The sequence below is a fragment of the Dipodomys spectabilis genome, unplaced genomic scaffold (genome assembly GCF_019054845.1).
Source record: "Dipodomys spectabilis isolate Male_0828 unplaced genomic scaffold, ASM1905484v1 ptg000118l, whole genome shotgun sequence".
Lineage (NCBI taxonomy): Eukaryota > Metazoa > Chordata > Mammalia > Rodentia > Heteromyidae > Dipodomys > Dipodomys spectabilis.
The window spans coordinates 7,500,311-7,513,180 of record NW_024870795.1 but is presented as its reverse complement, the minus strand read 5'-3'; the positions used below and the strand labels follow the sequence as shown (position 1 = coordinate 7,513,180).

Below are 12,870 nucleotides of genomic sequence, written 5' to 3'. Positions count from 1 at the left end.
TGAATAATGCTTGGCATATAGTAAGCTGTTCCTAAGTGTTAAGTCCATTATTATAGGGAACTATAGGCAGGGTTTTTTTTTTTTTGTTTTATGGGTGGGGAGTGGGGTTTGTCATGGGGCTTGAACTCTGGACCTGGGCACTGTCCCTGAGCTCTACAGCTCAAGGCTAGCACTCTACCACTTGAGCCACAGTGCCACTTCTGGTTTTCTGGATAAGAGTCTCAGAGACTTTCCTGCCCGGGCTGGCTTTGAACCACAATCCTCAGATCTCAGCCTCCTGAGTAGCTATTACAGGCATGAGTCACCAGCAACTGTCTTAGGCAAGGGTTTTTGAAGGACCTAACATGGGCAAGGCCACCTCCTACTGAACAAGGATGCTGCTATGGAGACCAAGATGAGGGAAGGTGAAGCCAGAGCCTAGTGCGTGGTGATTACTCAGTAATTGGGACTGTTAGTCTTAGGGTTCTCCAACGCTTCAAAGGTAAAAACATGTCATCAGAGGAGCTGTGGGAAGTGCCTCCCCCACCCCCAAACACACTAAGAATTGCAGTTTTGAGCTAAAATAAAATAAAATAATAACCAGCAATCATATTTTTCCCCTGATCCTACAAATACCTCCTCACATATACAGGACTTGAACAAAGGCAAAAAGTATTACTTTTCACATTTTGCAGACCAGGACAGTGAGGCAAAGAGACTCTTTTGTGTCATTGAGGATGCCCTTCCCCAATCTCCAAGCCTAGTTAAGGTCAAGCCAGGAGTGCAGCTTACATCTGCCTAGAGTTCTTCCTCCAGATTTTCCCTTATCTCCACAAGCCCCTTCTCCCCCCCCCCCCCCCCCCCCCCCCCCCGCCCCTCCACAGACTCTAGCCACAGATGAGACAAGCCTTTGAGCGCCTCCTACCTCAGTCTCTTCATCTGAAAGTCATCAAAGAACCAGCCCAGGATCCAAGCTGTTCCTGACCAAAGATGATTCTCTTTGGGCTTTGTCACTGGCACTGTGGCCCCTCCTCTGCTCCTGACACCAGCCACAATCCACAGGTCAAAATATCTGTGCTCACTTAAACCCACTTTTTTTTTTTTTTTTTTTTTTCAGTCCTAGGGCTTGAACTCTGGGCCTGGATGCTGTCCCTCAGCTCTTCAGCTCAAGGCTAGTGCTCTACCACTTGAGCCACAGCGCCACTTCTGCTTTACTGGTGGTTAATTGGAGATGAGTCTCATAGACTTTCCTTGCCCGGGCTGGCTTTGAACTGCAATCCTCAAATCTCAGCCTCCTGAGTAGTTAGGATTACAGGCATGAGCCACCAGTGCCAGGCTTATGTTTCTTCTTGAGTCTTTTTTGGGGAAGGGGGTTCTGTGCTTCTGTTCTGAGCCTCCCCACCCCATCCTCTTTCCTTCTATAGCAGAGGTCCTTTCCCTTTCTGTGAAATGGAGAAAGATGAATCCCAGTCTTGATGGGCCTCCCAGTTCCCTTTCTGATAGCTTCAGGACCTGGTTAGCACCGGCACATTGACTATTTACCACCTCATGAAGGAGGAAGTATATTATATCTATGTCCAGGGTTTATGCAGGTGAATTGACTCAACCAAAGCCACACAGCTAGGCAGTGGCTAGCTGATCTGGGATTTGAATTTAGATCCAATTCCAAAAACCAGCTTTGACTAAGGTGGGAGGTCTCTGCTCCAGAGGTACTGAGGTGCTTCTCACATTGCTTAGTCCAAACCGGTGGAACTGTCTGATCTCCGTTAGAGCAAGCTCTGAGCTGTGGGATGTTCAGGCTGAGGAGCTGAGGCATAGGCTCTGCCAATTATACTGGGTCAAGCAGAAGTGGGGGTGGGGAAAGGGCAGAGGGCAACTTGCAGTTCAGAACACATTAGCAAATTTCCCAGTGGACTAGCCCTACCCAATTACTATCCAGGTGCAAGAGCTGGGCACTGGAAGTCAATATCGGGTATGTGGTCCACTTTGAGCCTCAGTTTTTCCATTTGTAAAATGTGGGTTTGCCGGGTGCTGGTGGCTCACACCCGTAATCCTAGCTACTAAGGAGGCTGAGATCTGAGGATCTCCGTTCAAAGCCAGCCCGGGGAAGGAAAGTCTGTGAGACTCTTATCTCCAATTAACCACTAGAAAACAGGAAGTGGTGCTGTTGCACAAGTGGTAGAGTACTCACTTTGAGCTGAAGAGCCTGAGGGACAGCGCCCAAGCCCAGAGTTCAAGCCCCATGACCAACAGAAGAAGAAGAAGAAGAAACCAGGTATCAGTGGCTCACGCCTGTAATCCTAACTACTCAGGAGGCTGAGATCTGAGGATCGCAGTTCAAAGCCAGTCCAGGCAGGAAAGTCCATGAGACTCTTTTATCCAATAAACCACTCAGAAAACCGAAGTGGCACTGTGGCTCAAGTGGTAGAGAGCTAGCCTTGAGCTGAAGAGCTGAGGGATATTGCCCAAGCCCAGAGTTTAAGCCCCGCCACTGATAGAAGAAAAGAAGAAGAAGGAGGAAGAGGAGGAGGAGGAGGAGGAGGAGGAGGAGGAAAGAGGAGGAGGAGGAGGAGGAGGAGGAGGAGGAGGAGGAGGAGAAGGAGGAAGAGGAGGAGAAAAGAAGTAGCTGGCCTACAAACTATATAATATATATATATGTATGTATATATATACTATATATTATATAGAATCCTATCTCCTTTGATAAACATCAGAATCCTAGGCCCTGGGGAAATTCTGAACACATCCTGCAGGGGGTTGTCATACAGACCCACTCTACAACAAATCCCAGGCCACCAAGACCTATCAGGTGGGTCCTCTGTGAGTATCCTCTGGGGCCTGTGGCTGGAAAATCTCTCTCTATGGCACATAATAGGTGTTCAGCAAAGGCTTAGGGAATAACCAAGTGACATTCTCTTCTGGTCTCACCCCTCTGCTCTGGAGATCCCTCCAGGATTCACTCCTTGTATCTATCCTCCCAACTCCCATCCCAGCCTCCTCTCACCCTGCAGCCCTGGTCCACTCAGCTAGGCCTGTTTCCAGCTCACTGAGCTCTGGCCCTCCACTGGACCTGCACAGCGTCAGCATCTTCCCAGCCAGACTGGGATGTTTCTGCCCAGCACAGCCAACCAGGCTCCTGGCCAGGGTCCACTCCGCAGAGAGGGTGCTGGCCTTGCCCTGCCAGAACCCCACCCCCACTGGTCTAGGGGGTGGAGCAGCCTGGGAGCTTCTACTGGCACTGGGGCCTATAGAGAGAGGCCAGCCTGGTCTAAGCAGTACAGGGATGGGTCAACAGGAGACAGTGGGGTGTGGGGCCTTCTTGCTTCCCTGAATGCCACCCACACACCAGGCACTACACCCTGTGCCCTGTGTTGCTAGGACCTGGCAGGCCCTGTCTGATTGTCTTGTATAGATGGGGGAAACCTCAGGGCTTCCCCGATTCCACTCTCTTCTTAAAACACGCCCCAACTCCTCCCCCACACACCATGCCTGCTCTCAGACCAGCTACCACCCAGCCTCTGCATACTTAGTGCTGCAAGGCTTCATTTGCTTCTGCTAATGTCTGTGAAGTCTGGATTATTGACTAAGGAGAAACCCTGTGGCTCAGAGAGGTGAAGTGACTCATGCAAGGTCACGCAGCAAGGATGATGGCACAGGACCAAGATGCAAACCCAGTTGTGAGGCTGTGAGGCTTACAGGGCCCTGGTGTCTGTCTCCCTCCCACCCTCCCAGCTCCCCATAGTTTCTGGCTCCCTTTCTTTCCAAAACTTCTACCTCCTTCAGCAGTCTCCCCTCAGCCACTCCTAATCAGAGTCAAGAATTGCCACCTCACCAGGGCTGTGACATCTTATTTACATGCAGCTGACAGCAGCAGGTACCCCACGCTGTAGCATGCAGAAGTTATTTTGGGGGTGTCTGCCACGCTCTCAAGAGCGTTTTGATGGTACAGAGTGACCCCAGGAGGTGTTTCTTAGCTGAAAGTCTGTCACTTCTCTCTCTGCCTGCTCCAAGTCACCCCCTGCCTGGCCTCCCCGCCCCTGTCAGCCTCCTGCCCACATAGGCCATGACAAAGGGGTGAGGAGCTTTCTGCAGGGAAGTGGGGGTTCGGTCTGTGCTCCCACCTCTCCTTTCCTTCTCCTCTCCCCTTCTGTGACCAGAGGACTTGCCATTGCCATAACCTCAGCCCTGGCCAGGCTCCCTCCAGTCAGGCTGGAGAAAAGGGGCTCCCGAGGCAGAGAAGGGGCCAGTTTCTGCCCCATCCCAGGGGTCCTGGGTAGCCCCCCTCCCTCCAGGGGACGCTGTGGGCCCTGGAATCACCTTACCCACCTCTCCCTGGGCAGTCCTCGCCTCCCCATTACGGACCAGCGCGGACTGGGGTCTATGTGGACCAACTTGCTGGAAAGGAGGGGGGTCCCCGCTTCCCCCCAAGAAGGAGGGCCTGCCGGAAAGTGTAGGTGACCACCAGACAAAGCTCGGGAAAAGGCAGAGGACAGAGACATGGGGCCACACGGGGAAGCGAGATGAGCCACAGGGAACCGAGGGGGTGAGAGCGAGAGCGAGCTGGAACCTGAGCCCTGCCGAGACCCCGGAGAGCCGAGGCAGAGCCCAGTCCTCGAGACGCAGCCTGGAGGGAGTGCGCGGGGCCCGGCGGGCGCCCGGAGCGCCACCCCGGCGGGCAGCGCGCTGCCCTGGCCGGCGGGTCCCCGGGTCCGGCAACTCAAAGTCAGTTACGTAAGGACGGGATCGGGGCGCGGGGCGCGGGGCGCGGGGCCGGTGCCCTCCCCGCGGCGGCGGCCCGGCGGCAGCGTGCGGGGCGCGCAGGGCGGGGTTGGCCCGGGGCTGCGCCGCCCTGCGGGGACCTGCCTGAGCGACCCACCCTGGGCCCGCCGACCGCCCGCGTGAGGTCCGGATCCGGGCTCCGGCACCCCGATCCTGACCGCTCTGTGCACCCCGAACTTCAAGACCCTTCGGACCCCAAGTTGGGACCCGGGAAGCTTGGATCCTCACAGCCGTCTCTGCGGACTCTTCCACCCTGGTCTCGCCCCTCCCGGGACACTCAGAAGCCCTCGGAGTGGGTCCATCTGTCTCTCACCCTGTCCCCCCCCCCCAGGGCTCGGGGGGCCCCCCCAGGCTCACCTGGGCTGAACGGGGCGGAGACCTGGCCGCGCCGGGCCGGGCCGCGTCCTGGATCTCCGCCGCTCTCTCCCTTTAAGAGGTTCCTGCCACTTTGCCCCGCCGGGGGCCTCCACCTGCACTGACAGGACAACTCTGACGCGAGGCCCCGCCCTCGCCCCGGGAGGCCCTCTGATTGGCGCAGGCATCTGCCGATCTGAAGAACAGCAGGCGGGACTGGGCGGGGGAAGGCGGGAGTGGTAACCGGGAAGGGGTGGGAGCTGCAGGTGCGGCCTGAAGGGGACGCCTAGTCCCGACTTCCACCCCGCCTCCTACCCCCCCCAACCCCCCACCCCCCACCCCGCAGGTCCAGAGAGACAGCAAGGGGGCAGGGGAAGGAGGTCAAGAAGTTCCTGGATTGGCTGCAGTGTGGTTGCTGACGTCATGTGGCAAAAAGTATGAAGCAATTTGCTACGTGGTGCTGCCACTGAGGGTAATTGGTTAGAACTGGGGCTAGAGTTAAGGGATCTAGGAAATTGATCCTAAAGATAACCTGGATCGCCTGTCTCACCCACCACTTGGTCCTATGCGACCGCCACCAAGTCACCTCTCCAAACCTGAGTTTCCGCAATCATCCATCTAATGTTTCCTTGAGAATTAGAGATGCATGTCATGAGTCTGACAGTGCCACATTTGTGACTTTCTCTCTCCTGATGGTTCATTCCGTCAGCACTGAAAGGGGCTTCTACGATCACTGGTCCAAGACCCTTCGCATCCACCTCATTTCAGACCTCTGGTTGCTCAAGTAAGGTCAGTGTCCGGAAGTCCCGAGACTTGCAAAGCTCACAAGTTTAAGTCCAAGTCTTCCTTTCGGGACTTCTGCCTAGAAAAAAGAAAAATCCTTATTCCATATAGAGGAATCCAGAATCATAAGTCACAGAATATTCCATAGCAGAGATTCATGCAAAGCTAATTCCTTTTTTGGAGAAATGAGGGAAACTGAGGCCCATGAGGGCAAATAGCTTCCCAGGAGTGATTTTCCTCCTAGAAGGCCCCTGTAATTTGTCTATGCCCCAATCCTGCCACTTACTGGTTGCATGACTCCTGGCGAGCTACTAACTCCTTCCAAGCCAGTTAACAGGATAACAAAAGTATTTTCCAGGGTTGGGGGCATGGCTCAAGTGGTAGAACCCAGTACAAGGCTCTAAGTTCAAACACTAGTACTACCCACCCCCAAGAAAAGAAATATTGTTTTGGCCAGGTTTAAATGTTGTAAGCCATGTAAAGTGATAAGAACAGTGTCAGTATCAGGAAAAACTCCAATAAAGTGTTAACATTCATTATAGTTATGAAAGGCATGGATTAATTTGCTGCCCCTAATTCACAGAGGCCTTCTCTGAGTCAGGTGCTGGTTAAGACTTGAGGACCTTGATCACTGCCTCACAGGGGCCTGGAGACAATACAGAAGAGAGCCAAACTGAACCCCGAGATTGGAGCATGTTTTCTCAAAGAAGAGACAGCTCCAAGGCACCAAAGAAACTCTGGCTCTTTTTTTTCTTTTCTTTTCTTTTTTCCCCCCAGTTCTGAAGCTTGAACTCAGGGCTCAGATCTTGTCCTTTAGTTTTTTTCACTCAAGGCTGACCTTCTACCACTTGAGTCACAGTTCTACTTTTGGCATTTGGGTGGTTAATTGGAAATAAGAGTCTCAAAACTCTTCTGCTAGGCTGGTTGTGAATTGTAATGCTCAGATCTCAGCCTCCTGAATAGCTAGAGTTATTGGCATGGGTCTCTGGCATGTGGCCAGCTTGGGCTCCTTTAACTGGAAATCTGGATATGTGAGACTGTTTCAGTTGGGCCATTAGAGTCTCAGAAGAAACCCAGCACACCTACATCAAGACTGGAGCATACTGACACGCCTCCACCCATGGGGCAGTGCTTAACAGCTAGAGATTAGAACCAATTGGGTGTGGGCTCTGGGTTTACCCTGTTTGTGCCTTTGGACAAAGCACTTCCCTTCTGGGGATTATTAACAGTACCAACTTTATATAGAACTGTTGTGATGACTAAATGAAAGTGTGTGAAAAAAATATATATGCAAATGCTCACTGATGGATCTAGTATTCATTTTTAATTGCTCCCACGTGTATTCTTAAGGAAAACAAGCTATGAGCCTTAAACTCTTTGGGCTTCAGCAATTAGGAGCTCCCTGGACCACCCACTCCAATGGAAGGGTTAAGGAGAACAAAGCACCAGCAGTAGGGTGGACAGACTTATTCTAAAGAGCTGCCCCAGGCCCCGCCCCTCCCTGCTGGGGCCAGCTCATGGCTCCAAGCTCAGTCAGGCAGAGCAGTCTGTGGTGACTCAGCAGTGCTAGCATCTGCCCCAGCCTGATAAGTGCGGGTGCCACTGTCTGCTACTGTGTATGTGTGTTGGTGTCTCTCTGAGTTTGTGACTAGGGAGCACATTGGAAGGGAATGTGTTTATGATCTTGTGTGGGGGTCCTGACTGTGTATTGGGAGGTGGGGGGGGTTTGCACTGGTGTGTGCCCATGTTTGTACATTTGTGTAAAGGGAGTGATTTTTGTCTCTTCATGTGTCCTGTAAACAGATTACTCCCCTTCTAGATCCCCCCAGGGAGCTAGAGAGCCCTGCCCTATCCCTAGGACCTATCTGTCCTGGCACCTGTGTGTACTTCCTGTCCTGGCACCTGTGTGTACTTCCTGTTGAGGCGACTTAGGCTCTGTGCAGGCAAACAGGGCCTGTCAGTCACCTAGTGGGAGGGGCAAGGTGCTGTCTCTGCCCCAACTACACACTACTAGCCCTCTGCCTTTTCCAGGGAATTCTGTACTGGGGCTTAAATTCAGGGCCTGGGCACTGTCCCTTAGCTTATTTTTGCTCAAGGCTAGCACTCTACCACTTTGAGCCACAGCTCCACTTCTAGCTTTTTAGTAGTTCACTGGAGAGAAGAGTCTCATAGACTTTCCCACCAGGGCTACTCTCCAGCTGCGATCCTCAGATTTCAGCCTCCCGAGTAGCAGCGAGGGTAACAGATATGAGCCACCAGCACCCCACTTCTTGTAGTGAATTCTTAACCTCTACCTTCCTCCCCAGAGCCTGGGAAGCAATTGGCTGCCTGAGGTGCTGGGAGGGAGAGAAGACCTCCGGCAGAGGCAGCTCACAATCCTGGCTATTTTTACCTTCAGCCTCTTCTTCTCTCTCCCTGAATCTTTCTGAAGTCACACAGGTCTTGAGTAATAAGAGAAGGTGACAGGCGGGGGACAGTGCTCTTCTAGAGACTGAGCACCCAAATTTGCTGAGGCCTGTGGGGGACTGATAAGTTTGGGGGAGACAGGGGAAGCAGCTAGTTGTTTCTCCCCTCCTCCACTGAAAAGGTCAGGGCCTCCAGGGACTCCTTATCCTGCCAGAGTCTGGGTGCTGCCACCAGCCTCAAGGGACTTGATAAAGAGTCCAAGGAACAGACCTGGGGGGGTGGGGACAGAGACATTGGAGTATACAGAGACAGAAGCATCTATTTGTTCAGCAGTATTTTATTGAGCATATTATAACTCCCCTCCCAAATTGATCAAGCCAGGCTCAGTGGTGCATACCTGTAGTCCCATATACTGGGGAGGCTGAGACAGAAGGATAACTTGGACCAAAGAGTTCAGGGCTGACCTAAACCCCTACTCCCTTCCCATTAAAAAAATGACCAGTACTGTGTTCACTCTAAGGAGGGAAGAGAGACTCAACGAGACCAAAAAGAATAGTTGGAGAGGGAGGGGACACTCAGGCCTGAAGCAGAGTGTGTGGCTGGAATCAACTGCAAAGGTATATTTATGCATTTATTTATTTACTTATTTATTTAGTGTGGATACCAGGGTTTGAACTCAGGGTCCATACTTTTGATTGGCTTGCTTGCTCACAGCTGATGCTCTGCTACTTGAGCCACGCTCCACTTCTGCCTTTCTGCTAGGTAATTGGATCATGGTTCAAAGCTAGCCTGGGCAGAAAAGACTGTAAGCCTCTTCTGCCCAGGCTAGCTTTGAACCATGATCCTCAGACCGCAGCTTCCTGAGTAACTGGGATTATAGGAGGGAACCACTGACCTGGGGCTTCAACTGCAGGTTTGAATCCTGCCCCTATTATTTACAGTACATCTCACCTCTCTCTACCCTGAGTCTTTTTTTGTGTGTTTTTTTGGCCAGTCTTGGGGCTTGAACTCTGGGCCTACGCACTGTCCCTGAGCTCCTCAGCTCAAGGCGAGGGCTCTACCATTTGAGCCACAGTACCACTTCTGGCTTTCTGGTGGTTAATTGGAGATAAGAGTCTCATGGGCTGGATGTCAGTGGCTCATGCCTGTAATCCTAGCTACTCAGGAGGCTGAGACCTGAGGATCAAGGTTCAAAGCTAGCCTGGACAGAAAACTCCATGAGACTCTTATCACTAATAAACCACTCAGAAAACTGGAAATGGCACTGTGGCTCGAGTGGTAGAGCGCTAGCCTTGAGCTGAAGAGCTGAGGGATAGCGCCCAGGCCCAGAGTTCCCACAACCGGGAAAAAAAAAAGTCTCATGGACTTTTCTGACAGAGTTGGCTTTGAACCACCAAAAAGTCAGGCATGGAGCTCTGGCTCAAGTGGTAGAATGCCAGCCTTGAGCACAAAGTTCACAGACAGCACCTAGGCCCTGAGTTCAAGCCCCAGGACCGTCTCACACACACACACACACACACACACACACACACACACACACACACACGAGTTACACAGAGGGACAAATCTAGGGTGAACAGGGAATCTTTGAGTATGAAGGCATCATATTCTAGCTAGTTGCTGGAGGAGAAGAGGGAGAAGTACTGATGGTGGGAAAGGAGTCAGGGACTGTCATTTGAGGGATCCATTCGAAGGCTAGGGTAGAACCCCAAGATGGCAGTAAGGTGGGCAGGAGCTGAGGAGCCTTCCAAGAGAGAGGTGGGAGTTGGTCTGCCAGTAGAGGTGAATCCAGTGTATGGAAACATGGAGCACTTCGGGGCTCTGAAAAAAGCCCACTGCCCAGTGTGGGGGCCAGAGCTGTTAGAGGAATCCCTTTCCCAGAGGAGGTGCAGCTCAGAAACACCTGTTGAAACCACAACGGTGGCCAATGACTGTGAGCAAATAGAACAGCACGGTCTCGCTCACCCTGCCCATGGATCCATGGCATCCCTCTTTTGTGGATGAGTAAAATGAATCAGAATAAAGCTAATCATGTGTGACAAAGTGACCAGATCACTATTATAGCCAATAAATGACAAGGCTAGGAAGTGAAGACACCATTCCCCATTTGCTGGGAGAACAGGACAGAAGAGCCCAAGGAGGCTTAAGGGGTTTTGTTATTCTGGCTACTTTGGACCAGAGCTACAGAAATGGGAAAATGGTGTCTGCTGCCACCTGGTGGTCATAGAGCTGAATTGGCCAGGCTGGCTTCGTTCGCACCAGGATCAGCCTCAAAGGAGGTTTTGAACACACCTTGGAAAAGCCCTCAATTTGGGGAGAGAAGAGGAGGGGAGAGGGAGAGGGAGAGGGAGAGGGAGAGGGAGAGGAAGAGGTGAGTACTTCTTTTTCCTATGAAGACCTTCATTCATGGCTGGGAAACTGAGGACCCAATGGGCTGATCTCAGACTGATGGGCTACCAGGAGAAAAATTTTAAAAAAATACACAAAGTTAAGAATACACATTGCACGTAGCCACTCAAAGCTGAGAACACAGGCTGGGAAAAGGGGAAATCAGAGTAGAAAGAGATGACAATCTGTGTGTGTGTGTGTGTGTGTGTGTGTGTGTGTGTGTGTGTGTGTGTGCGTGCGTGTGCTGAACTCAGGGCTTGGGAACTGTCCATGAGCTTTTTTGCTCAAGGCTAGCTCTCTTTTCAGCTAGCTCTATTTTCAGCTTTTTGGGTGAATATAAGAAACTCACAGACTTTCCTGCCTGGGCTAGCTTTGAACCACAATCCTCAGATCAGCATGGCCACCAGTACTGGGCAAGACAATGATCTTCAATAGAATAGAAATGTATTTGACTTTTCCAAAAGTGTATAGAAACTCCTGACCTTGTAAACACAAAGCCAAGGGGCTGGGAAGGTGGCTCAGAGGTAGAGTGATTGCCTCCCATACATGAGGCCCTGGGTTCCATTCCTCCACACCACATAAACAGAAAAAGCCAGAAGTGGAGCTGTGGCTCAAGTGGTAGAGTGCTAGCCTTGAGCTGAAGAGCTGAGGGACAGCACCCCGGCCTAGAGTTCAAGCCCCACGACCAGCATTAATTAATTAATAAAAATAAACACAAAGCCAAGGCCCTTCCTGGGGTCTGTATCAGTGTGAGGCTACTCTAGGCCTGTAGAAGTGGCTTATGATGTGCCCACAGGAGATGTGGGGATTCTGAAGTAGGAGTAAGACTTGGATTCAAATCCCCCAACAAGCTCCCCAGGTAGACCTTTTTCCCAGACCTTCTGTCACTTATGACCTGGAACTGAATCTCAGCTTTCTGGATGTCTTGGTTGTACATCCTCTGCTAGGACTAGTTACAGACTCTCTGTTCTACTTAGTTGGACCCACCATTGCTTTCCTGCTTTGGAGATGGGATACCAGACTTCCCTACCTGACTTGACCAGGAAGTGGTGGCACCTAGAGGCCTGGAAGCAGTGCAGAGGAGTGGTCTGAGCTCCTGCAGTGCTGGCAATCTGCTGTTCCCAGATATGGTCAGTTGAGATGACCCATTCTGAGCCTCTCCTCTCTACTGTGCCGAGTACTGTGGAGTGGCGTGAGACAGAGAGAGATCCAGGGCCAGCCCTTTGCTAACTCACAATCTGATTGTCAGTTGAGAAATGAGCTGTAATCCTACTCAGGAGGCTGAGATCTGAGGATCAAGGTTCAAAGCCAGCCCAGACAGAAAAAGTCCATGAGACTCTTATCTCCAATTAACTACTCAGAAAAAGCCAGAAGTGGTGCTGTGCTCAAGTGGTAGAGTGCTAGCCTTGAGCAAAAGAAGCTCAGGGACAGTGCCTAGACCTAAAGTTCAGACACCATAAATGACAAAAAAAAAAAAAAAAGGAAAGATAAAAAAGAGCTGACATGCCGGGCACTGGTGGCTCACGCCTGTAATCCTAGCTACTCAGGAGGCTGAGATCTGAGGATCGCGGTTCAAAGCCAGCCCGGGCAGGAAAGACCGTGAGACTCCTATCTCCAATAAAACCACCAGAAAACCGGAAGTGGCGCTGTAGCTCAAGTGGTAGAGTGCTCACCTTGAGCTGAAGAGCTGAGGGACAACGCCCAGGCCCAGAGTTCAAGCTCCACAACCGACGACAAAAAAAAAAAAAAGAAAGAAAGAGCTGGCATTTAACATTGTTTGCGTTAAAAAGGGCTTAGATATGAACTAGTCCAAGCGGTTGTCAGACTTCCTTCTTATTATTCTTTTTTAAATTGTACTGGGGTTGACCCCAGACCCATGGCTGGCACTGTAAAGTGTTTTAAAGTGTTTTTTGAGGGTTGTAGTGGGGCTCTATGTAGTACCTGTCTAGTGTGTACAAGGCCTTAGGTTATATATTCTGGCACCAGAAAATTAATTAACAATGATAATGTGAGCCGGGGTTCACATCTATAAACCTAGCTACTCAGAAGGTTGAGATATGAGGATCACAATTCAAAGCCAGCCTGGGCAGAAATGTCTATGAGACTCTTTTTTTTTTTTTTTTGGCTCCGGTCGTGGGGCCTGAACTCTGGGCCTGGGCACTGTCCCTCAGCTCTTCAGCT

At 51.5% G+C, this 12,870-nt stretch overlaps 1 protein-coding gene across 1 annotated transcript in view; it reads right to left on the bottom strand.

Moving 5' to 3' along the window:
- The window catches only part of Epb41 (erythrocyte membrane protein band 4.1), a 176,073-nt gene extending 170,852 nt beyond the window's left edge, over nt 1-5,221 (bottom strand). Inside the window, exon 1 of the mRNA XM_042688537.1 lies at nt 5,116-5,221. The gene's annotated coding sequence lies outside the window, so the exon portion shown is untranslated. The remainder of the gene's footprint in view (nt 1-5,115) is intronic.
- Nucleotides 5,222-12,870: the final 7,649 nt, after the last annotated feature.